A 26,713-nucleotide genomic window follows, 5' to 3' on the forward strand; every position below is an offset into this window, starting at 1 on the left:
AACACAGTCAAAAATAACTAAAAGTCATGAAATAATCTACATTCAAGTCTATGAGGTCAAAAATAAGATTATCAACAAAAATTGTTAATATGAGGATAGGAATGTGACAAGGTACTTCTCTAAGGTAATGAAATTCTTTTTTTAAGACACAAAAGAGAAACTGTGTCATTCACACAATATATACTGAGAAGTTCTTGGCTAGAAAGGAGGAAAATCATAGCTATTATTAATACATAAAGCATTAAACCAAAGAATGAGTTCAGTTCTTAGTGTGCTTAGTTCAAGGCACCTTCTAATTAAGCAATATACTGTGACTAATTCAAAGCATTAAGCTTTAGAAATAAAGACTTATTTTTAAGGAGCATCTAATCTTTTATGGGTCAAAGGCCCATTTAAGAATTGTGAATTGATTCTTAATATACATAATTAGCAAGCTTTGTGTATTATTTCGAGGGATTCATGGCACCTGGTGTAGTCTATTGGAGGACCCACTAGAAATCCAGATCTTTATTCTAGTGCTTGTGTTCTCTTCTCCAACTCTCCTCCTCCACATAATTAGCAAAGAATGGCTCAAAAAGGGCCTAGGGGCGGGGAGCAATGTCAGGGCAGGAATATTAATAAGGCATAAAGTATTACCAGTACACGCAGATTTGGAATATTAAATAATTAAATAGTAGTGTTCCAAGCCACCATTGCCTGGGCAATGCTTAATGGTGTTACACAGGAAGTGTCAAGGTGCTATGTGACTGGAGAAACTGCTTTCACCTCAGACTCATTGCTACCAAAGGGACTTTTAATCATCTCTCGTCACAGCACATACGCGTGAACACAAACAAGATGCTGGCAGAAACTTTTTGATCCTAGAAAAAGAATGAAGGCATCCCAAAGCACTTAGATACAGAGCACTCAGATTTGAGTGACAGAATTATAATGTCCCACAGCTATTGCTGAAGTTAACAATTAAAGACTAAAAAATATTGGTTTCAGTAATAAGGGTCCTAAAGGCGGAAGAAGACATGTCACCATAGATAAGACGTCATGAGAAAAGAACAGGCCTAAAGAGAATCTAGACAAGATCAACACGGTTAACTGTTCTACGAACCAAACGAGTAAAGAAATAATACTACTTCCTTTGAGGGAAAGAATTAGAGACTGATACCAGAATCCACCAGGTATTCTTAAAAATACATTGAATATTATATTTTATGCCATTTGTTATATGGTCACGTGCCACCTGACAACGTTTCGGTCAATGACAGACCTCATATATGACGGTTCATTATAAGATTATAGGGAAGCTGAAAAATTCCTATCCCCTAGTGACATTTTAGCCATTGTAATGTCATAGTACAATGCATTACTCATGTGTTTGTGATGATGCTAGTGTAAACAAACCTACTGCCAGTCGTATAAAAGTATAGCACATACAATTATTTACAGTACCTAATACTTGATAATGATAATAACCAACTATACTGGTGTATGTATTTACTATACTATGCTTTTTATTATTATTTTAAAGTGTACTCTTTCTACTTCTAAAAAAAGCTTACTGTAAAACAGTATGCCATTTATACTGGCAGCAGCCTCATACATCTCGTGTTTACCGTGTCTCTTGATTGCATCATTTTCTCTTGTGCTTGATTTAATCTTGTGTTGTTTTGTTCATTACGGCCCCTAAGTGTACAAAATCCCCTGCTAATGTTGCCAGTAAGAGGCCACATAGAGTGATTGACCTGGAAACAAAATTTAAAGTGATTAAGGTCTAAGAAGGTGGAAAATCAGTGATGGTTATTTCTCATCAGTCAGGCATCCCACCATAGCTACAATCTTGAAGAACAAGAACAAAGTGATGGAAGCTGTTAAATGATCTGCTTTATTGAAGGCAATGAGAATAACAAAAATTCAAGAAGGGCCTATATCAGAAATGGAGAAAGTTCTAATGACCTGGACAGAAGCATATCCCTCTCAACACCATGATGATCACAGCCAAAGCAAGAAGTTTGTGATGTTGAAAGAAAAGGCTGGACTCAACTGTGGTTGAATTTACTGCAAGCTCGGGATGGTTTAAACAGTTCAAGAATCATTACTCATTACATAATGTGAAAGTGAGTGGTGAGTCTGCAAGTGCTGATGTAAAGGCAGTTGAAGAATTCTTGGAAACGCTAAATAAGCTGATTGTGGAGGACAATTATTTGAAACGGCAAATATTCCATATAGATGAAACCTCCCTATTCTGGAAACAGGTGACTAAAAGGACTTTCATCCATAAGGAGGCCAAGTTGTAAGGCTTTTAATGACAAGATAACAGTCTTGCTTGGGGGCAATGTTGCAGGCTACAAATTGAAACCTTTGTGATCTGGCACAGTGAGAACCCCAGGGCCTGCAAGCATTTCAATAAGCACACACTGCCAGTGTACTACAGGAGCAGTAAGAAGTCATGGATGACCCAGCTCCTCTTCTAAGATGCCCCTGAAATGGAGAAGTACTGTTGGAGAATAACATACCTTTCAAGATTTTGCTTATTGTTGACAATGCTCTTGAACAACCTGCTTTTATTGGTGATCCTCATCCCAATATCAAAATAGTGTTTTTCCCTCCAAACACCACCTCTTTGATCCAACCAATGGATAAAGGGGTTATAGCAGCTTTTAAGGATCACCTTTGCCCAGGCTATTGCTGCAACTGAGGAAGACACTGAGAAGACACTGATGTAATTCTGGAAGTATTACAACATCTATGACTGCATCAAGAACCTTGCTTGGGCTTGGGGTGATGTCACCAAGGAATGTGTGAATGGCATCTAGAAGAAGACACTCAAGAGGTTCCTCTGCAACTTCAAAGGATTTGCCAAGGGTGAGGATGTTACAAAAATCAACAAGGCTGTGGTTGACACGGCACAAAACTTTAACCTTAGTGTGGATGAGGATGACATTGCTTCTAGAGGTGGTTCCTGAGAAGTTAACTATTGAGGAGTTGTTGGATCTGGAACAGGAACACATGGATGAAGAAGAGACAAAAAAAAGGAAACTGCAGCAGAAGAAAAAGAAGAACCCCCAAGAAAATTCACAGCGAAGAGTTTATCAGAAGCTTTTGCAGACCTCAACAAGCTCCTTAAAAAGTTTGAAAACATTCACTCCAAAAACAAAAGGTTTTTCTTGAGAGGAATTTTCAGGGTACATTATCTGCATACAAGCAAATCTATGACGAGAAAAGGAAACAAATCAAGCAAACCACCATGGACATATTTCTGAAAAGAGTGACACCTCCTCAAGAAGAGCCTCAGGCAGTCCTTCAGGAGGTATTCCAGAAGAAGGCATTGTTAATATAGGAGATGACAGCTCCTTGTGTGTTTTTGCCCCTGAAGACCTTCCAGTAGGACAAGATATGGAGGTGGAAGATGGTGATATTGATGATCCTGACCCTGCATAGGCCTAGGCTAACCTGTGTGTTTGGGTTTTAGTTTTTAACAAAAAAGTTTAAAAAGTAAAAAAATAAAAAATTTTAAAAATAGAAAAAATTTCATAGAATAAGGATATAAAGAAAATATTTTTGTACAACTGCACAATATGTTGTGTTTTAAGCTGAGTGTTATTACAAAAAAAGCCAAAAAGTTAAAAAAAATGAAAAAGTTTATAAAGTAGTTATAGTAAGCTAAGGTTAATTTATTATTGAAGAAAGAAAAACATTTTTTTATCAGTTGAGTATAGCCCAAGTGTGCAGTGTTTATAAAGTCCACAGTAGTGCACAGTAATGTCCTAGGCCTTCACATTCACTCACCACTCACTCACTGACTGACCCAGAGCAACTTGCAGTCCTGCAAACTCCATTGTGTGGTAAGTGCCCTATACAGGTGTACCATTTTTTATCCTTTACACTATATTTTTACTGTATCTTTTCTATGTTTAGATACACGAATACCCTTGGGTTACAATCGCCTACAGTATTCAGTACAGTAATATGCTGTACAGGTTTGTAGCCTAGGAGCAACAGGCTATCCCATAGAGCCTAGGTGTGCAGTAGGCTATACCATCTAGGTTTGTGTAAGTACACTTTATAATGTTCACACAATGACAGAATCACCTAACGATGTATTTCTCAGAACATATCCCCATTGTTAAGTGATGCATGACTGTTAGGCATAGTAGGTTTGTACAGTTTTCACTAAAGAGTAGGTTCCACAATTTTCAGAAAATTCTTCTGTCATCATATAAGTCCAGATTTAGAGAGTCCTTCAGAGAATTACTATGGTTAGCTGTGTTTCTGTAAGTGATCCATCCAGCTTATATTTCCTCCATTTTCCTAAATTCTTTCTTCATCAAAGTAAATTTATTTAGATCATTCTTTACGTGCACCCTTTACTATTAAATCTTTTAAAACGTAAGCCCAAGTCAAAAGTTCATAGCACTAACAGAAAAGCTTGCAATAATTAACTAGAAAAATCAGAGGCAACCTAAAAGAATAATTTACAACCTACATATTATTGACCTCTACTTTTAAAAGCCTAGTTTGCATTCCCTACTGAATGATTCTTTCCAAATGTAATAGCACAAAGAACACTGTTAGGGAAAAAAAAAGGAGTGAGAAATAATGAGAATACTAGATAAATTGAGGGTTATATAGAAAAGAAGAATAGAATAAAACATCATTATCTATAATGCTTTTGCTTTACATTTTATCAAATATTCTTATCTTTTGTTGTCTATCCATGAATTTTTATAAAAGTAGTATCATTATTTGCATCTGGTCTACTTGAAATATCAAGTCTATGCACATATTCTTTAGAATTATTGAATTCTCTCTATAATCTTCTTCTATAAGTAGAATAAGACATTAGCAATGTCTTTTTTTTTTTTTCTTTTTTCTTTGTGGCTGAGGAAGATTAGCTCTGAGCTAATATCCACTGCCAATCTTCCTCTACCTTTTTGTGTGTGTGTGTGTGTGTGTGAGCTGCCACCACAGCATGGCCATGGACAGACGAGTGGTATAGGTCCACACCTGGGAACTGAACCTGGGCCACCGAAGCAGAACATGCTGAACTTAACCACTAGGCCACCAGGGCTGGCCCAAGACATTAGTGATTTCTAACAATCTATAATAGGTCTTAGGATAAAAGTTAAATGGTAAGTTTAATTCATAAAGTTAGTATTTTAGTGTTAGAAGCATCATTGTTTCTTTTTATTATTGTACAGCTCTGTTATGGTGGAGAGTGGTTGTTTTCTTCCTGTCTAACCTCATTTTTTCCCATTTCAGTAGAGGGATGTCTCTCAGATTCTATCCTAGAGAAATCCATTTAACATACTTTGAAAAAAAAGTTGATCTTCATCCACCTACCCACCCCTAAAATATGGTAGACTTGTAAGCATATCTTGCCAATAGGAATGTTCCATCTTCCTTGTTAAATTAGTTCAGGGTTTGGTGTGTGATCTCAGCCAGAGTCTCCTCAGGAGACTGTTCTGAAGTCAACAAATTAATACGGGTAATAACATGAACTATACATTGGCTTGGATTTCAAACCAAAATTCAGCCCATTCTTTATTGACAGATTCAAAAGCATTTTTCATTTTTTATTTTGGAAGGAGCAGTCAAATGCAGTCAAATCGGGCAAGCGAATAGATGAGCTTCCTCAGGAAGAAATTATGGAGAGCTGTCACATTCTCAGAATTGATGCTTCAGAAATCAGTGAGCATAAGTCAATTTGATTAAGAAATTCTATCCGATCATAAGATCTTCCTCTGTGACTCAATGGTGTTTTCAATCACACAGCAGACATTTTCAGAGTAAAAAGAGAAAACACATTGTTTCAATTTCTAGAACATTTTAACCAAACAAGATAAATGGTTAATTGACAAAGATAAGGGTAATATTATCAAAACCAAAAAAGCTTTTGAATGTGTATAAGCATATAACCTTCAAAAAGTTTAGTAAGCTTAATATTTATGATTTCATTCAGTCTAATATTCTTGTAAGAAAGCTTCAATACAAGTAAGAACACCATTTTACTCAAATGGAAAACAAGTCTCACCCAGTGCTTTTTGCATTTAACCCTTTCAGGAAATAACAAATTACTCTGATGCTCTGACCAGGGTAAAGACAGGATAAAATGAGTGTATGTAACTAAAAGTACCAATATCCCCTGCTCAGAATTCAGTGTACGTGCAACAACAGCTTCACCTGACAACATGCTTTAAGAAGTGTTACCCAGGAAAGTGTGGCTTCTAAAACAGAATAAAAGAATTTATATAAAGAAAGATAAATGAAGCAGATACTTATGAGTCTTTTCCATTATTAAATATTCAAAAAGTCTCATTAATTTTGCATATCCCAAAGGCCTACACCAGTTGCTCTCAATCCCAGCTGCCTATTAGAATCGTCTAGAGAACTTCATAAGATTATAGATTCCCAAGATTTACCACCACCTCCATCCTGAGATTCTGCTAGACTAGATGTGGTGTGGAACCCAGGCGTTTGTATTTTTTTTTAAAGGTGCCCAGGTAAATTTAATGTGTAGCCAGGATTAAGAAACACTGGTCTAGATAGAAACATATTAAGTAGGTACTCATAATTTTTATTGAGTGAATGAACAAATGAACGAATCAATAAAAGTAGAGCAATATTGTGTCTTTACTTAGAACTAGTGTCTTTCTAGCTCCTTTGCTACTAACCATGTTATTTCACACAGCTCCATGTAGATTTGACTGACTCTCTCGTTCCCTAGCAGTCCACAATTATGCAGAATCATTTAACATGATAAGGCAGTAATATCTTTAAGCAGTTCTTCTGCCGACTTGATTGGACCCAAATGTCTGCCAATGTTATACTCCTAAAATGATAACACCATGGATACAATCTCTACTTCACAACAGACATAGAGGAAGTATGGAAACTACTGTCCTCTAAATGCTTGAGAAAATAATTGTCTCTCTATAAACAGACTAGGATTTGGTAACTTCAGTTTAAGAAATTAAGGAAAACATAATTTTGAGGGGAAGAAGTATTTTAGAAGAAAGACAAATATCTTCCCTTTTCAATTATGAAATTCTTGAATACAACAACCATAGTTTAGTTGCACATAGTAGACATTTAATAAATATTTGCAAAAGTTAGGAAATAAAGCAACCAAGTCTTTCAAAAGGAAAATCAGCATGTTGAATCTAAATTGGAAAAAAAATATGTAGGGAAATTAAAATATGCAAAATTTTTATTCCCATTTTAAAAATATGCTATGTATATACAGGTATATACTAGTTTATATAAAATTCTTATTTAATATTTTAGAAGAGAACCATGACCAGCAGGAAATTTCATCATTAAGCCACAACATTCCTTTGGTACCTTTTTCTCTCTCTTAGATGGATGACAAGACATTTCACTTCATTTTTTGGTCACAAATATGATCTCATAGTTTATATTGTCTTGTACATTGTGAGTCACCAAAATATGCCCTGATCAGCTACCTCCATCCATCTTACCTTTCCTCTGGAAACTTGGGATAATTTTTTGTCTTTCCTGTCAACTGAATGCACAGAAGCTGCCCAATATTATAAAACATGTTCACTCCCCCAGAACTGCAGCCACTTTGAAAATATTAAAAGATCACACACTATATACAGCTGCCGATCCATGCCAGGCTAACATGTTTCTATAGTTACTAAATCCCCATATAGAAATACACGTATGTGCATAAACAATTTATGTATGTATATATTTGTCTGTGTATAGAATACATATCATTTTTGTTTTGGAACTTTGAGAATCAGTTAAAAAAATTATTTACAATGTTATAAACCAATGTTACTGCAATAAACAAAAAATTTTAAAAAAAATTATACAAACTAGAACAATGGTTCCTAGTGATGAAATAAAATACATGGAATTCTAGATGCAACTAGATGATGGATTTGTTAACTCTCTACATTTCCCTTATCAAGGAAGTCTTGCAGATATAACTACAGGGAAACAGGTAAGATTTCAATTCCAAAAATAAAACTTCAAATCTTCCTACGATTCTCTGTGAATATGAAACTACCTCCAATGGTACCTTGATATGCAAATCCCTGGCGTACATCTCTTTCGTATGAAAATTATGCCAGCTATATTAAACAAACAAACAAACCTTTCACATAACACATGAAAGCAGACTTTCTCCTATTTATATTTGTTTGAAGATAGATGTGTGTGTCTGTGTGTGTATGTAGTCAAAACTTTTATCATCCTAGTCCAGGGAAATGTAAACAGGACTCATTCAAATCAAATATATGGAATCTTTGAAGTTTATCTTTCTATTTACTTCAATTTGCCCTCAGTATGAAAACTCCTTTATAAGATAAAGCTCCCTGTGCCATGACGTTCCACCATCTTTCCTTTATTACAGTAGTAAAAGATCCAGCTCCGGACATTACCTCTGGCTATTTAAAAAAAAAAAAAAGTTTTTAATTTTTAAAGGATAAGCTGGGGGAAAACTTTGTTGGAGAACAAGGGAAGCCTGGAGTACTACAGAGTCAACATTCCTGAGTGTGAAAAGAAGCCTGATGGATGTGTTTTATGGGCAAGAGTTCTAATCTGTGGTCCATGGACCACCAAACTCAACAAAAATCAAGCTTAGGACATCAGGGAACCTCCCAAAGTTAGAACTTCCCGTGTGTTTGTGGAGCCGTATGTCCTAAAATGTCTAACAGGATACAGTCAGGGGAAAGGATCATAGTTTTCAAGATATTCTCAAAAGGAGTTTTGATCTTCAAAATTAAATTGCTGCTACTTTTTTTCCTACAGGCACATACACAATCTGTGTCAAAGTTTGTTTATAACTTAATCATAGGTGAGGTTCTTTTAAAACTATTTTTGTTTTAATTTCCTAATTTACAGACAGCAAAATTCACTTTTTTTGGTGTACACTTTAGTGACTTTTTAAAAATACATCAAGTTTTGTGGCAACAATCACGATACAAAACAGTTCCCTCACTCCCAAAAGTGCACTCATGATGTTCCTTTCTTCCCTGCCTAATCCTTGGCAAAAACTGATCTATTCTCTTTTCCTATAGTATGGTCTTTTCCAGAATATCATAAAAATGCAATAATATAGTATGTAACCTTGGTGTCTGGTTTATTTCACTTATCATAATGTATTTGAGATTCAATAGTTTGTGCCTTTTTAATTGGTGTGTAGTATTCCATTGTATGGAGGTACCAAAATTTGTTTATTCATTGACCCATTGAAGACTATTTCAATTGTTCCCAGACTCTGTAAATTGTGGATATTGATGCTATAAACATTCATGCACTGGTTTTTATATGTATATATGTCTTCATTTCTCCAGTATATACCCAGGAGTGAGATTGCTATGTCATATGGTAAGTGTAGGTTTAACTTTTCAAGAAAAGCCAATCTGTTTCCAAAGTGTCCTTACAATTTTTCATTCACACCAGCAATGTAAGAGAGTCCGAGTTTCACCACATCTTCTTCAACACTTGATAGTCTCAGGTTTTATATTTTAGCCATTATGATAGCTGTGTAGCAGTATCTCTCTGTGGTCTTAATTTGCCTTTCCCTAATGACTAATGTTCTTAAGTATCTTTCATGAGCTCATTTATCTTTTCTTTGGTGAAGTATCTCTTCAGATCTTTCACCCATTTTTAGTGAGTTTGTTTTCTTGTTGAGTTTTAAATGCTCTTTACATATTCTAGGTACAAGTTCTTTATTGGCTATATGATTTGCAAATATATTCTCCAGTCTTCTCAATTTCTTAACAATGTCTTTTGCAGAGCAAAAGTTTTAAATTTTGATAAAGACCAGTTTACCATTTTTTTTTCTTGGATGTATTTTGCCTTTGGGATATCCAAAGACACTTTGCCTAATCTAAAATCCCCCAAATTTTCTACTTTTTTCCTAAAAGTTTTATACATTTAGGTATACAATTCATTTTAAGTACATTTTTTGTATAAGGCATGAGATGTATGTTGAGATTCATTTTTTTGTATATGGATTTCCAATTGCACTGGCACCGTTTCTTGAAAACCCAATGCTTTCTTTTTTTGATCTGCTTTTGCATCTTGGTCAAAAGGTCAGTGGACTGTATTTGTATGGGTCTATGTTTGGACTCTATTATGTCCCATTGGTCCCCGTGGCTATGCTTTTGCCGATACCACACTGAGTCTTGTCATGTTCGGGTAAGTCCTAAAATCAGATAATATAAATCCCCAAACTTTGCTATTTTTCAAAATTATTTTGGCACTTCTAGTTCCTTTGTTTGTCCAAATAAATGTCAATCAGCTTTTCAATATCTATAAAACATCCTGCCGGTCAATTTGTAAAAAATTATGTCCAAACAATATTGAGTTTTTCAATCCATAAACGTTGTCTATCTCTCTATTTGATTTTGATTTTTTGTGTGTGTGTGTGAGGAAGGTCAGCCCTGAGCTAACATCCGTGCTAATCCTCCTCTTTTTGCTGAGGAAGACCGGCTCTGAGCTAACATCTATTGCCAATCCTCCTCCTTTTTTTCCCCCCAAAGCCCCAGTAGATAGTTGTATGTCATAGCTGCACATCCTTCTAGTTGCTGTATGTGGGACGCGGCCTCAGCATGGCCGGAGAAGCGGTGCGTCGGTGCGCGCCCGGGATCCGAACCCAGGCCGCCGGTACTGAAGGGAGCGCACTTAACCGCTAAGCCATGGGGCCGGCCCTGATTTTGATTTTTTTAACCAGTTTTTTATAGTTTTCAGCATACAGATGTTGCACATATTTTTGCTAGACTTATACTCGTGTATAATGGAGCTAATGTAAATGAAACTGGTTTTTAAATTTTATTTTGCAATTATTCTTTGCTGGTATGTAGAAATATAAATGATTTTTAAAATCATAACCTAATATACTGCAACACTGATAAACTTACTAATTATATCTAGTAAATTTTTTGGCTGATTCCTTGGGATTTTCTATGCAGACAATCATGTCATTTGTGAATAGATACTGTTTTATGTGTTCATTTACTATCCGTAAGCCCTTTCCTTCTTATTCTTTCTTTATTGCACAACCCAGGACTTCTGGTAGGACATTGAGGAACAGTGATGAGAGCAGTCATCCTTGGTTTTTTTTTTGAACATAGGAGGAAGTCATTCAGTCTTTCACTGTTCAGTAGAATGGTAAATATAAGTTTTGTATAGATGCCTTTTATCACGTTAAAGAAGTTTCCTTCTATTCCTGATTTGCTGAGTATGGATGTTGAATATTTTCAAATGCATTTTTTAATCTATTGATATGATAATGAAAATTTCCTTTTTTTCTGTTAATATGATACATTACATTGATTGATTTAATCACATTTTACCATCCTTGCATTGTTGGGATAAACCCCATTTGGTTGTCAAACATTCTAATTTTTTATATTACTGGATTTGATTCTAATACTTTCTTGAGTTGTGTAAATGTCCATGGAAGATGTTGGGCTGTAGTTTTCTTTTTTTCTGCTGTTATTTTTATTGGTCTTGGCATTAGGGTAATTCCGGCCTTATAAAATGATTTGGGAATTGTTTCCTCTTCTATTTTCTGAAAGCAATTGTGTAGAATTGGTGTCATCCCTTCCTTAAATATTGACATAATTTGCCAGTGAACTCAATATTGGGGGGGTAGGGAGAGGAAAGCTTTTAACTGTGAAATCGACTTCCTTAGTAGATACGGGACTATTCTGGTTATCTCTTTCTTCCTAAGTGAGTTTTGGTAATTTATGTCTTTCAAGAAATGAGCCCAATATGTCTAAGTTATAGAATTTGTTATTACAGGGCTGTTCATAGTGCTGCTCTATTATCTTTTTAAAGTCTGTGAGTCTGTAGTGATAGTCCCTGTTTCTTCTTGATGTTTGTAATTTGTCACCTTCTTTTTTTTCTTGGTCAGTCTTGATAGAGATTTACCAATTTTATTGTTCTCTTCAAAAAACCAGCTTTGGGTTCATTAATTTTTCTCTATGGTTTTTCTGTTTTTTTGTTCTTGTCTTTATTATTTTCTTTCTTCTACTTGTTTTGAGTTTAGTTTGTTTACCTTTTTCTAGTTTCTCAGGGTCAAACGTTATATTATTGATCTGAATACTTTCTTCTTTTCTAATATAAGCCTATAATGCTATAAACTTCCCTCTAAAGTCTTCCTTAGCTGCATCTCCCAAATTTTTATATGTTCTAGTTTTATTTTAATTTAGTTCCAAATATTCCCTAACTTTCCTTGGTACTTCTTCTGTGACCTATGGATTATTTTAAATTCTTTTAAATTTGTTAAAACATTTTTGTAACCCAGAAATTGTCTATCTTGGGGAATGTTTCAAATGCACTTGAGAAGTATGTGTATTGCTGTTATTGTTGTGGGATGGGGTGTTCCATAAATATCAATTAGATCACATTAGTTGATAGCATTGTTCAGGTCTTCCATATCATTTCTGATTTATTATCAACTTGTTCTAGTCATTAGAGAGGAATGTTGAATTTTCCAAATATATTTGTGGATTTTTGTCTTTTTCTCCTTCAATTCTATCAGATTGTGCTTCACGTATTTTGAAGCTCTGTTGTTAAGCGAATACACATTTGGGATTATTATATCTCCTTGGTGTACCGACCAGTTTTTAGTTATGCAATGTTCTTCTTTATCCCTGGTAATTCCTTGTTCTAAAGTCTACTTTGTCTAACATCCCTATAACCAATCCAGTTCTCTTTTGGTTAGTGTTTATATGCTATATATTTTTCAATCCTTTTACATTTATCCTATCCATATCATTGTTTATCAACTTGGTTTCCTGTAGACAGCATAAAACAAGTTGAGGGCTATCTTTTTGTTTGTTTGTTGTTTTGATTTTTATCCAATATGGCAATCTAGGTCTTTGAGTTGATGTGTTCAGAACAATTTATTTAATGTAATTATTGATATGATTGGATTTATTTCTCTCATTTTATTATTTATTTTTTGTTTATTCTCTTGCTCTTAAGCTCTCTGTTTCACTTCTCCTGCCTTCTTTGGTATTATTTGAAAAGGCTTGATGTTCAGTGCTGGGCAACTCCTTACTTGGCTCCCAGTGCTCACTGACTCCTGGTATTGATTCCTAATTGGCCCACAAGATTCCATACTCTAATACCCAGAACCTGTGAATATGATGAGATATTGCTTTCATAATTATGTTATGATATATGGCACAGTTGCTCTTAAAATAGGGAAATTATCTGGTTGCACTTAATCTAATCACATGTGCCCCTTTAAAAGCAGAATTTTCTCCAGCTGGTAGCAGAAGAGGAAATCAGAGATTTGAAACACAAGGGAGATATTATGGCCTGACAACCAGCAAGGAAATGGAAACCTCAGAACAATAATCGCAAGGAAGTAAATTTGATCAACAACCTGAATGAGCTTGAACGTGGATTCTCTCACACAGCCTACAGATAAGAGCCTAATCCAGACTACACCTTGATTTAGGCCTTCTGAGACCCTCAGCACAGAACACAATGCCAGAATTCTGACCTAAAAACCTGTGAGATAATAAATTCAGATTTCTTTAAGCCACTACATTTTTTGTTATTTGCTAAACTGCAAGAGAATATAAAATGCCTTTGTGCACACCTCTCTTCTTGAATACGAGTTAGACCTAATGACTTGCTTCTAATGAATAAAATATAGCAAAATTGATAGGATATCAATTCATGATTATGTTTTAAAAGACTCTGACTTCCACCTTGCTGGCATTATCTCACTATTGCCTGCTTGGCTTGCCTGTATTGATGAGGCAAGCTGCCATGGTATGGAGGTCCATGTGACAAGGAACTGAGGGCAGCCTCTGGTTAACAGTCAGCGAGTAACTGAGACCCTCAGACTAACAGCCCATGAGCAACTGAATGCTGCCAGCAACTGTATGAACTAAGAATCAGATTCTTCCCCAGGTGAGCCCTCACAAGAGAATCCAGCCTCAGTGGACACCGTTTGTGCAGCCTTGTGAGAGACACAGCCATGCCTATGGTATGCCCCAAGGAAACTACAAGATAATAAACGTGTGTTGTCTTCAGTCACTAAGTTTTGGGGTAATTTGTTATGAAGCAATAAATATCTGATACATATTCCATTTTAATTTTTCTATCAGCTTTTTTACTGTATTTCATATATATACATATTTGTATTTTAGTGATTGCTCTAGAAATTACAATATACATACATAACTTATTACAGTCTAGTGAGAATTAATATTTTACCATTTCAAGTAAAAGGTAAAAACCTTATGACCATACAGTTCCCTTTAATCTTCCTCCCCTTTGTTGTAGTTTCATATGCTGTGGTAGGCAGAATAATGCCCCCACCCCCACCCGAGATATCCATGCCCTAATTCCTGGAATTAATTACTGTAAATATGTTACCTTACATGGCAAAAGGGACTTTATAGATGTGATTAAGGGTAAGGACCTTAACCTTATTCTGGATTGTCTGGAGGGGCTCAGTCTAATCACATGAATCCTTAAAAGTGGAGAATCTATCCTGGCTGTAGAGATAGATCAGAGAGATGTGATAGAAGAAGAAAGAGGGGAGATTCAAAGTGTGAGAGGGACATGAATCACTGTTGCCGGCTTTGAAGATGGAGGAAAGAGGCCATGATCCAAGGAATGTAGGCATCCTCTAGAAGCTAGGAACAGCCCTAAGATGATAGCAAGAGAGGAAATAGGTATTTAGCCTCACAATTGCAAGAAAATGAATTCTGACAATACCCTTAGTGAGCAAGGAATGGATTCTCCTCTACAGCTTCCAGAAAAGAACACAGCAAACACTATGGTTTTAGCCCAGTGAGACTCATGTCAGACTTCTGATATACTGATATGTGAGATAAATTTGTATTGTTTAAGCTGCTAAACTTGTAATTTTTTTATGGCAGCAATAGAAAACTAATACATACGAATCAGATCTATATGCATTTTAAACTCCACCTTACAATATTATATTTTTGCTTTCAGGAATCATATATAGTTTAAGAAAATTAAGAGGATAGAAGTAGCCCATATATTTATTTTCCTATATATTTATTATTTCTATTGTTCCTCCTTCACTCTTAAAGTTCCATGATTTCCTCTATTATCATTTTTTTATTAGCCAAAGGCTATTCTTTAACATTTCTTTTAGAACAGGTCTACTGGCAATGAATTCCCTTAGTTTCCCTTCATCTGAGAATGTGTCTATTTCACCTTCACGCTTGAAGGATGTTTTTGCTGATGTTCTTCATGATATTGTTTTCATTCATCACATTAAAAAATATTGTTCCACTCTCTTCTGGCATCCATAGCTTCTAATATTTTTCATTATCATTGGCTTTCATCAGTTTGATTATGATGTATATAGGTGATGTTTTCTATGAGTTTATCTGTTTGAGTTTCAATGAGCTTTTTGACTCTGTAAATTCAGATCCTTCACTAAATTTGGGATGTTTTAAACCAGTATTTCTTCAAAAAAGTTTTTTCCATCAGTCTCTTTCCCCTCTCCTCAATCTCTAATGATGTGAATGTTAAACCTTTTGGTATTGTCCCACAAGTTTCCAATGCTCACTTCATTTGTATATTTTTCCCTCTGTTGTACAATTTGAATAATTTGTACTAATCTATACTAAAATTTGCAATTCTTCTCTCATCTACACTGAGCACATCCAGTGAACTTTTTTTCTGTTATGGCAATTTTTTTCATTCTAAAATTTTCGTATTATTATTTTATTTGTAGCTTCTATCTCTTTTCGTTCATTTCAAGAGTGTTTGCCCTTACTTCATGGAGTAAAGTTATGGTAGCTGCTTTATAATATTGTCTAATTCCAACACTGGGGTCATCTCAGGGTTGATATTTGTTGATTGTCTTTTCCTTTGAGCAAATTAAGATTTTCTTGTTTCTTTGTATGTCAAGTAATTTTGGAATGTATCCTGGACATTTTAAATATTATGAGACTGTGAGTGCTATTAAAAACTTCCAGAGAATATTGATTTTTTTTTTTTTGCTTGTTTGTTTCAGCAGGCAATCAACCCACTTAGGTTCAGACCATGTGTTCCAAATTGTCTTCTGTCAACTGTGGTTCCAATATCAGTTTAGTTTTCAAAGCCTTTGTGAGTTACTTTGGTGCATTTTGTATATGTGTACTACCCAAGGACAAGTCTGGGACCTGGACAGTGGTCTACATCATAGCTGAGTTCTTTTTTTTTTTTTTTTTGGTGAAGAAGACTGGCCCTGAGCTAACATCCATTGCCAATCCTCCTCTTTTTGCTGAGGAAGATTGGCCCTGGGCTAACATCTGTGCCCATCTTTTTCTACTTTATATGGGATGCCGCCACAGCATGGCTTGATAAGCGGTGTTTCAGTCCACGCCCAGGATCCAAACCCACAAACCCCGGGTCGCCAAAGTGGAGTGCACGAACTTAACTACTACGCCACCAGGCTGGCCCCCATAGCTGAGTTCTCAAATCTTTCCTATTGTGCTTTGTTTCAGTTCCATAGTGCAGCTCAGGGACTAGCCTAGGACTTTATAGGCAGATTTAACGTACACAATTCCCTCTTCTCCATAGTTTTCCTCACACTTTCTGGTTTCCAAGGGCTCTTTTCCTTGTGTCCTAGCTAGATAGCCAGGGTTTTAGCCTCCTGATGTTGTCCACACTTCCCACAGCCAGATCTTCCTTTGGACAAGGTAGCAAGTGAAAAGAGAGTGAAAATAATTGTGATCCCCTCCACATACTTCAGATCACATGCTTCTCTTTTCCAAGTGTTTCTGGTTAGAGAGGAGGATTCTCTCGCACTGTTTTAGGTACCTATGCAGCTGCTGCTCCCACTAGTACTGCCAACACAGGAGTGCAGCTTCACGAACAGGGCTTGTCTCAGGTCAGGGTCAGGGGAGTAAAGAGAGAAAGAAAAAATACGGGGATTTGTGCACGTGCCCACACTTCCTAGTTTTCTAGCCTGAAAAACAAGTTTTTCCTGGAGCTTTTTCTGTCCATGCACACTGCGAAATTCCATGATTTAGACTGCCTAGATCTAAGCCAGGAGATCAGGGAAAGAAAAAAAGTAGAACAGGAAACTTACTGCCACATTGGTCATTTTGGGGTTTTGATTTCTCTCCTGAATCTGCCTGCTATTATTCACTTTTCAGAGTCATGAGATAGTTGCCTTATAATTTCTGTCCAGGGATTTTAATTGTTATCAGCGGTAGAAATAGGGTGGAAAGGGTTTACTCCTTCTTGGCTGAAACTAGAAATTGCCACTTTAAGATAACATCAGCAGGTTTACATTGTTCTCCTCTTTCACTACTTCGAAGCTTCAAATGACTAAATTCTTGCTTCGTGGCTCGTTTTGTTAGTAATAAACCATATTTCATCATTTGACTCCCTAGTACACATCACACTGTTCTTTCCATTTTTAATGATGAATATCTCTTAAAAATGAGTGATCCATCTTTGTTTTCCAAACCTGTTTGGGAAAAGCTGGGTTAGCAAAATGAAACAATCCCTTTACTAGAGAAATTTTAGGTCCTTTAATGTATTGATCTGCATTCTGAATTTCCAAAAAAACAAGATAATCCATTGCATTTTCTAAACATATTTAACTTCTGAAATCTTTTTTTTCCCCCACAACACTGACATTCTTCAGAACAGAAATGGGGAAATATTCTAACCACTAACACTAACTTTTTATATCTTACATTACTCATGTTATGCACTCCAACTTCTCTTCCTTCTGTACTTAGTAAATGCTATTCTAGGATCTCTGTGGGGTGTACCTTTTGTAGATTTAAAACACTATTCTAGTGCTTTGCAAAAATAACTCTGCTTTTAACAACATTAAACATATGCTGTCACCTAACATTGCCAAGTTTTCTGAAGAAAATTTCAAGAAAGAATGCATAGAATGGCTTAATTTTAAACATAGCCTGTGAATGCTGTAGCTAACTCGGATAGAGATAGGCACATTTACTAAGCTTTATAGAAATAGCCTTGAAATTAAAGAGGAAAAGATTGGCGCATAATGGCATTGTTTGTATCTTCTTGAATGAGATAGTAATGAAAAGATTAGGTGACTGATGAATACCAAGGTAATACATGAGAAAATATTTGACCGTAAGGATAAACTAAGTAATAATCATAACTGTCACGTATAAAGAACTCCACATATCAAATTATGCCATATATTTATAGTAGAAATCTGTGGTTGAGTCCAGAGTATCTATTCTCCTTTTCCTGAGAAACTCTGATATAGGTTTGAGAATTTCTGTGACTCTAAGAGTGAGAAAAATATACCACGATAAGCCAATGCTTACATTCAATATGCCTAGACCCCAGATTATTTTAGAAGTGACCATGTGACTTAAGATAGCTCAATCATGTTGAATTTCAGGATTCCTTCTGGGAATGCTTGAACAAAAGTGATCTCTTTGCTCTGGACCATATATTATACAGATGTGAGGCAGTGCAACAAACGTAGGTATTTTTCTTCCATAATGGATAAAACCAACACACAAAGGAAACTAGTACTTAGAAAAAAAAGAAAACACAGAGAATTATAACCAATCCATGAAAAAAATCATATCTAAAACTTATACCACCATTAGATTTCTTTTTTCAATAAAGCAAGTTGTATTCATTGTGTATTTCTGCATGAAAAATTACCCTAAAATTTATTCGCTTAAAATGACAATAAATATTTATTATTTCTTATGTTTCTATAGGTCAGGAATTCAGACAGGACACTGTGGGATGGCTTACCTCTTCTGCATAACCAACTGAAATAGTTGGAGGCCTGAAGGCTATGGGCTGGAGTCATTTGAAGCTCATTCACTCACACATTTGGAAACTGATGCTGGCTGTCAGTTGGGGAACTAGCTGGGGCTCAAACATCTGCACATGGCTTCCCTTGTGGAATGGGCTTCCTCTCACCATAGTAGCTAGGTTCCAAAGGAAAGGAAAGCATGTAGAGGAGAGAGAGAGACAGAGACAGACACACACACAGAAACAGAGAGGGAGAAGCTGTGTTGCCTTTTACGATCTAACTTCAAAATTCAGGCAGGATTGCCTCTGCTTCATTCTATTGACTGGGTCTCTTATAGATGGTACCCTCTTTCAGGGAGAGGCAACATAAACTGCATCTTTCTGTGGAAGTGTGTCAACATCACATTATGAAAAGAGCATTTGATGTAGAGCGTATATCAATGCGGCCAACTCTGGAAAAAATAACCTACCTCACAGCCATGAATTTACATTTATTGCGTAAGCCAATTTGAGTTAAATTACTTGTTTCTTGCAAGTAAAGCACCCAACTCGCATCACACTTACATAAGTTATTTCATTTAATCTGAATACCATCTACAGAAAGGAAGTACTTTTAGCACCTGTATCAGTCAGGGTTCTCCAGAGAAACAGAACAAATAAGATAATAAGGCAGATGATAGATAGATAGATAGATAGATAGATAGATAGATAGATAGATAGATAGATTTATTTTAAGAAATTGGCTTGTGTGATTGTGGGGATTGGCAAATCCAAAATTGGTAGAATAGGGTGACAGGCTAGAAATTCAGGCAAGAGTGGTGTTGTAGTCTTTAGTTTGAATCTATAGCACATGCCAGCAGACTGGAGACTCAGGCAAGATTTTGATGTTACAGTCTTAAGGCAGAATTCCTTCTTTTCTGGGAAACTTTGGTTTTTGTCCAAGGCCTTTAACTGATTAGACGAGGCCCACTCACATTATCAAGGGAATCTGCTTTCCTTAAAGTCAACTGATTATACAAAATATCTTAACAACATCTAGACTAGTGCTTGACCAAATAGCTGGGTACCATAGCCTAGCCAAGTTGACAGTAAAATTTAACCATTACAGTCACCCTTTGTCAACTTGGCACCCAATCTCCTTAAACCATACTTAATCTCCAAACAAAGAAAATAGCAAAGTCATACTTCCTCTTCACATGATACAACTATCTTGTGTATAACTGAGAAAGCACTACCCCTTTCCTCAAAGGGGATGCAAAGCCCTTGGGTGATATTCACTCTTCTCCTTGACATCCTATTACTTAAATACTATGATGTAAAATTAACAATACTTAAATACGATAAAGTTAATACATTTTATGTTATGTAAGAGGATAACAGAGGGGGAAAAAACAAATATATTTGCTTAATAACCCACACACAAATATATTCATAACAAAATAAGGAAGAAATATTCGTAACAATTACAGTCCTCATTTCTACAACTGGCCATGTGGTCATAAGTGTTATTTATAACTACTTTCTTCCACCACCTATTTCATAGTCTCTTTGCCCTTAGCAAGCACCTCAGCTGGCTGTGTTTCTTTACCTGGTGGGGTAGCCAAAACCTTCATTTCTGAAGGGTCTGGGCCATTAGTAGACTTGCCTGAATTGGGTTGCTATAATTTTCCAATAACTTTAATCATAAGGCATTGTAATACTAAGAAAAGTTTTCAGGGAGCTCCTGTATTCCAGACATACTCGTCCTTCCTTACATGGAGTAGCAGTGCAATTTGCCTTTGGTAATCAGGGTCAACTGTCCCAGCCAGCAAATCCTTGCTTTGTCTATTGATTCAGAGGCATAAGGAGCACGAAGTGACAAGGTGGCAGTCTCAACCTCCAGTTCAATGGGCTCATTGCTGTGTTTCCCGGTAGAAGCACACCTCTCTTTGGCACTAACACCTCTAGGCCAGCAGAGCATAGGGTCATGGGGACAGGAGGCAAAAATTTTGATGATGGATCACTAGGAATAAGTGGCACCTCTCCCATTTCCACTCTGATTCCTGGACCTGTGAATCCTGGCTATGGCTGTAACAATGCTGATTTAGAGCATGTTCAGCACCCATTTTGAAAATACCTTAAGATTGGGAATCAGGTTTCTTAAGAACTTGTCCAGGATTACTCAACCAACAAATAAGAGAGAAAGGATTTGAAGTCAAGCTTTGACATCAAGATATATTTCATAATAATTCAATGTGGTTTATTGAGTTTGAGAGTCTTTAAAAGTCTTTCAGCATTGTGGCTATACCCAGATTTGACTCTGCTTACTCAATGGACTGCTTGACAGTTTGGGAAGTTCTCCATTTACCTCTTTAGATCCAATCTCCACCCTTCTCTACCCAACTCCATACGCTGTACTCTGGACACTGACTTTATGGACTGCATCAAATAGGTTTGCTCTCTGGGTTCTGGTTGTATATGGTCAGAAGAAGATGTAAAGGTGGGAAAAAAGATAACCAAGGTATTTATTCTTCAGCTCTTTCACTGATGCTCTGCAATATGTGAGTGGCTATTTTTCTTTGACATTTCCTGGGCTATTCTTCTCCTATGCTAGAGCTCTCATTAAGTCCTGGGAACTCTTTCTTTCCTTTTCCCTTTACCACAACTGCCGAAGCTAACTCTGAACCCCTAATACGGTACCATTCACTGGGGGACCAACCAGAAACATTGATTATTGATAGAATAATAATTTCTGTTATTGTCAGAACAATTATTTTTCATCAGAGGAATAGATACATTAGAGATATGCTTTCACTGCCTTCAATGATTTTGTCATCTCCACCATCTGTGGACCTATACAATGCCTTCTCCTTTACCATGGCATCCCACACAACATCACCTCTGGCAAAGCAACTTATTTTATGTGGAAAAAAATGTAAAAATGGGCTCATACCCATATTACAATGTGCCTTATCACTAAGAAACAACTAGCTTGAAAAAAATAGTGAAATGGCCATCTGAAAGGTCATTTGATATACATTTGAGATACCATCCCATGAAGTTTCTGAGATTTATACTCCTTTAGGATGCAGTATAAGTGTTTAACCAATAGCCAGTATAGTGTGCTGCCATAACCATAGTCAAAATTAATATGACCTATAACTAAAAGATGGAGATGGGGTGACTCCTTCTTATCATTAGATCAAATAACTCACTTAAGAAATTTATGCTTCTGGTACCTGAAACATGGGGCTTGTTAGTTTCCCTTAGTCCTATCCACGAGTGTAAATGGTGCCTTCATTAAACTCTCTTCAATCACCCTTTTAAGGATGACATCAGTTTCTGACGAGAACGTCATTCCAGGAAGTGACCTGCTTTATTCTAAGTAGGCTTATCTTCATATTTAAACCATCAATCTATTATCCCCTATACCCACGTCTAAAGTTGCTGTACTTATGTGAACATGGTTAGATGGTTCCTACCCCAATATTCCAGAGTCTGACTAGCTCTGCAAAAGATGAAAATTGGATAGAGGTAGTGTTGTCACTACTTCAGGGCTTAAAGAGTTCTTTATCCCTCTCAAATTAGCCATGATTTCAAAGACCAACAAGCAAAGTCAAAAGAACTGCAATGGAGTTCAATTGAAAGAGGACCTTAGGTCATCGTGCTTATAAAGTAGAAGGATGAGAAGTTTGAATTTGTAATTCAGAAACAGCCACATACTCAAAATTTGCAAATTTTAATCTAAAATAAAACAACAAATTTCTAAAATAAGTAGAACCTTAATCGATAACATGTGACTAGAGGAAGTTGAAAAATTGCTAATACTTTAAAGCTAATTAAAAAAAAAAACTTTCAGAGAAAAAGAATTCCAGGACTGTAGCTTAATGTTCTAAGAAAACTCCCGTGTGGAACATACATGCTGTGATGTGCTGTACCATGTCGGACCTCCCATGTCCCCGCCTACTCTGCAACTGCTAACGCAGTGCTATCAGCACAGAGGACACAGAGGAAACTAAATAAAAGGGTCTCTCTGACAATATGCTCCATGTTTTAAAGAATACATCTTCTTTCTGAACACACCTTGATCTTAGTGAGTGCCCAGCTTTGCCCTACCTCCACCCAGAGCTAAAATAGTAGGAAAAATCTGATGATTCTCACTAACTGCATCAAATCATAGGTTTCTGTGCATCCAATTCTGGAGAAAACATGAATTGAGCACTGATGCCGTGTTGAAGCATTTCTGAGACAAGTTAAGGAATGAACGTGTAGGATAAACATTCTTCTTCCTGACAAATGAATGGAAACCAGAATTTATATTTTAGTGTTTTTTAAAAAATCAAACATTGTCTAGCAGAAGCTGAACCTTATTGACAGCTTATATCTATTAAGATATTGTGAAGTGGGAATCCCACTATATGAGTTCTTTAGAAAAGAATCAAGAGAAGACCATGCATGGAACCAGGTATATTCACATGATGGAATAAATTTGAATTTCCTCAAGTTTATGCCATGTTGAACTCTTAAGCATCCTAAGAAATAGGTTGCCAATATGAAGGCGTAATGATTTACACCTGCTAATTTGCTTGCTTGCTTTTTTTTTAATTATTGCAGTAACATTGGTTTATAACATTGTATAAATTTCAGGTGTACATCATTATGCTTCTATTTCTGCATAGATTACATCATGTTCACCATCCAAAAACTAATTACAATCTAAGGATAAGGGAAAACCTCGTGAGATGCTTAAGAGAATTTTGTGAAATATGTTCCCACTAGTGACAGAAAAAAAAAGATTCCAACTTCTGGCACAGATCTGTTTTGTGGAAATAGTTTCTAGGATTAAGATGCCCTAGACAATTCATTTTGGTAATTTTTATGGAATGGAATCTTTTCTTTACTATTTTTGAAGATATTTTCTTATATTCAGCCATGTACTAATGTGAAAATTTGTAGAATTTTTCTGTTTGTAGAGACTGGAAATTAACGTAATAGAAGTCACTAAGATTAGAGACATTCTAGAGGAAGTGGATGATATATATTGCTTATGGGGAGGAAATTTATTAGTGTTTCTTCTTAACTCTTTCCAAAGAACCCATAAAAAATTTACAAGAAACAAATAAAAAGAGCTGTAAAATGATGAAACTATTTTAGAAATAAGTTAACTTGTTAAATACATTAATAAGATATCATGAATTCATAGCGTACTTTATTTAGTCCCTCAGCCATTTCAAAATGGAATCCAAAAAGCATCCAGTAGAGTTGAGACTGAATGACAATGATATGATTGTGAATCAGTATCAACACTGGCAGAGCACTTCCAAAAACCATTGTTAATGACATTATACACACTTAGCCTTTCAGTTTCCAAGAATATGATAGAAATTGGAAAGTAATTGAGGAAATGTCTACACAATGCAAAATATAATAACTAGAAAATTAATCCCTGGATACTTTGAAATAACCAAATAGTAGCCAGCATAGAGATAGAGACAAAATTCTGCATGCTTGACTTCCTAAACTTTCATCAAATTACAAAATTTGGGGAAAAAAACACCTTGTTCATTTATTTTTATTGGAAATGACCTTATATTTACACAAAACTTCTACATTTAAAGATGAAGAAAGTAAGAGTTAGAGATGTTAGGTTTGTAACACATCTAGCTTTTATATATCTGTCTACCTAGCCAGCTCCCCAAATCAGTTACAGTACTCATCAAGGCCATGGGATCAAAACAAACCAATTACTTAGAAGAAGGACAATTATTTTTTGGTATTTGGACTAGTCAGGAATATCTCCTAGGGATCTTCATCAAGTAAGAGGCAATACCAAGAAGCTTAGGGCGGGAAAGTGATTTGCCTAAGGTCACACAGCCAGTAAAAATGCTACGCCCAGTGTTCTTCATTGTTGATATAAGTATGGGTAGACCCTTCAATAGTTTAAAAAAAAAGATCAGAATATCAAATCTTTGACTGTGTCAATGAGTAGGATGAAAACAACATGAGATGAATCAAAGACTATTCTTTTTGTGAACTCTGAAGATAATTACAGATAAGTACAAATAGAGCCTGTATATTTGATGTGGCCCAGTGGCTTAAAACACACACACACACCTTTTAAATAGTTTGAAGCCAAGTCTTGTCTTAATCAGCTAAAATAGTGTCTATGGGCAAATATCAAAGTATAAGAAAAAATCTGAGAATTGAAACGTTTCTTTATTTTTTCCCATGGGGCTTCATACCTGCACCACAAAGGGATAACTTTGTTTCAACTAAGTATTCAAACTCTTCAACAAATAATTTGCCTTTTGGATTAAATTTCAATTGTATATATCATAGAATTGTATAAATTCTGTGTAATTCCTCAAGTCTACTATGAATACCTTCTGTGTACCAAGCATTGCACTAAGGACTGGCATATTGGAAAAAAATTTAAGCTATGATAGTACTGCTGTATATTTACCTGCTCTGGACCATTTTGAATGAATTTATCAGAATTCTGTGGCAAGAAAATGAAAAGAACAAATCATAGCTGACAGTAGTAAAACATGCCTGAACTTTGATTGATTAGACTCACAGTCCTACACGAGACAGGCTTTCCTTCAGTGTTTACTACGAGAACATTAATAAAAACATAACACAGGAATGGTCAGCTCTAGACTGCTGCCAAAATATAAAGAAAACATGGGTAATTCTTCTACAGGTATTGCCAACCACAATCACTCATCTTTTTTTTTCCAGGGAAAGCATTACATTTACATCCACCTCTTGGTGTTTGGCAATATTCTTTGCAGTTTATATGTGTTCTTCAAAAGGCCTGGCTTCATGTTTGGTGGAACAAATCTTGCATGTACTATATAAGTCCAGTGATGTAAATTTCTTATGATTCTCTTCCTCCTTGGCTGCACTCCTTCATTTCCTACCCAGTACCTTCTAGAGCAGTGCTATCAAACTTGAGTGTACCTCAGAATCCCCAGGAAAGCTTGTCAAAACACTGACGTCAGGGCCTTCCCCAGAAATTATGATTCGTTAGGTCTGGGGTGGGTCAAGAATTTGCATTTCCTACAATTAACACTAATGCTGCCAGGACATCAACCATATGTTGAGTGGCACTGCTCTGGTGGCTTACTGCTGCAAGTGTGCTCTGCGGACCAACAGCATCACTATCTGCTTGAAGGTTGTTAGAAATACGGAACAACAATAAACAAACACATAGGGACAGAGATTGGATTGGTGGTTACCAGAGGGGAAGGGGGGAGGGTGGAGGGTGAAAGGGATAATTCGGTACATGTGTGTGGTGATGGGTTGTAATTAGTATTTTGGTGGTGAACATGATGTAGTCCATGCAGAAATAGAAGTACAATGATGTACACCTGAAAGTTTTGCAATGTTATAAACCAATGTTACTGCAATAAAAAAAAAAAAAAAAATACGGAATCTTGGGGCCCACTACAGATCTGCAGAATGCTTTCCTCAAACAGTACCATGAGGTGAAATTACACACCTAGGGAGTGAAATCTGTCATTACTAGAGAATACACAGCAAAGACCCTTTAAGTATCTAGGACCTGTGCTCAATTTCCTTGCCTCTAGGTTAGTCCTCTGTTGTCAAATGCAGTTCTTGGATGCTTGTGCCAGTTTTCAAAACTAGCCATAATACTTGTAGCTCCTCGCATCAAGAGGTGGAGTCCATTTCCTCACTTCTTTAATCAGGGCTGGCCATGTGATTGGCTTGGATCAATAGAATATGCTGGAAGTGGCACTGTGACAGTTACGAACCAAGACCTCAAGAAGCCTTGCAGTTTCTTCTCTTGCAGTTCTAGGGACTTCTGCCACTGGCACCATGGAAAGAAGCCCAGGCTAACGTCTGCAGGATGTTATGGAACATGTGGCCCACTGCTGCCTCAGCCATCAACCAGCCAACCTGCGGAAGGAGAGCTAGTTGACTGGCAGCTGACTTCAGGTACATGAGCGAATCCAACTGAGATCGACAGAAGAAC

The 26,713-nt window shown here is 36.2% G+C and overlaps 1 protein-coding gene and 1 long non-coding RNA gene across 3 annotated transcripts in view; one reads left to right on the forward strand and one right to left on the reverse strand.

The window, feature by feature from the left end:
- LOC147915115 (uncharacterized) overlaps nt 1-26,713 on the forward strand; it is a 90,263-nt gene that overhangs the window by 49,511 nt on the left and 14,039 nt on the right. The gene's annotated exons all lie outside the window — the stretch shown is intronic.
- LOC147915116 (uncharacterized) overlaps nt 1-26,713 on the reverse strand; it is a 100,881-nt gene that overhangs the window by 9,859 nt on the left and 64,309 nt on the right. The window lies entirely within an intron of this gene.

This window comes from Ceratotherium simum, chromosome 15 (assembly GCF_057802395.1).
Source record: "Ceratotherium simum simum isolate JZ-2026a chromosome 15, ASM5780239v1, whole genome shotgun sequence".
Lineage (NCBI taxonomy): Eukaryota > Metazoa > Chordata > Mammalia > Perissodactyla > Rhinocerotidae > Ceratotherium > Ceratotherium simum.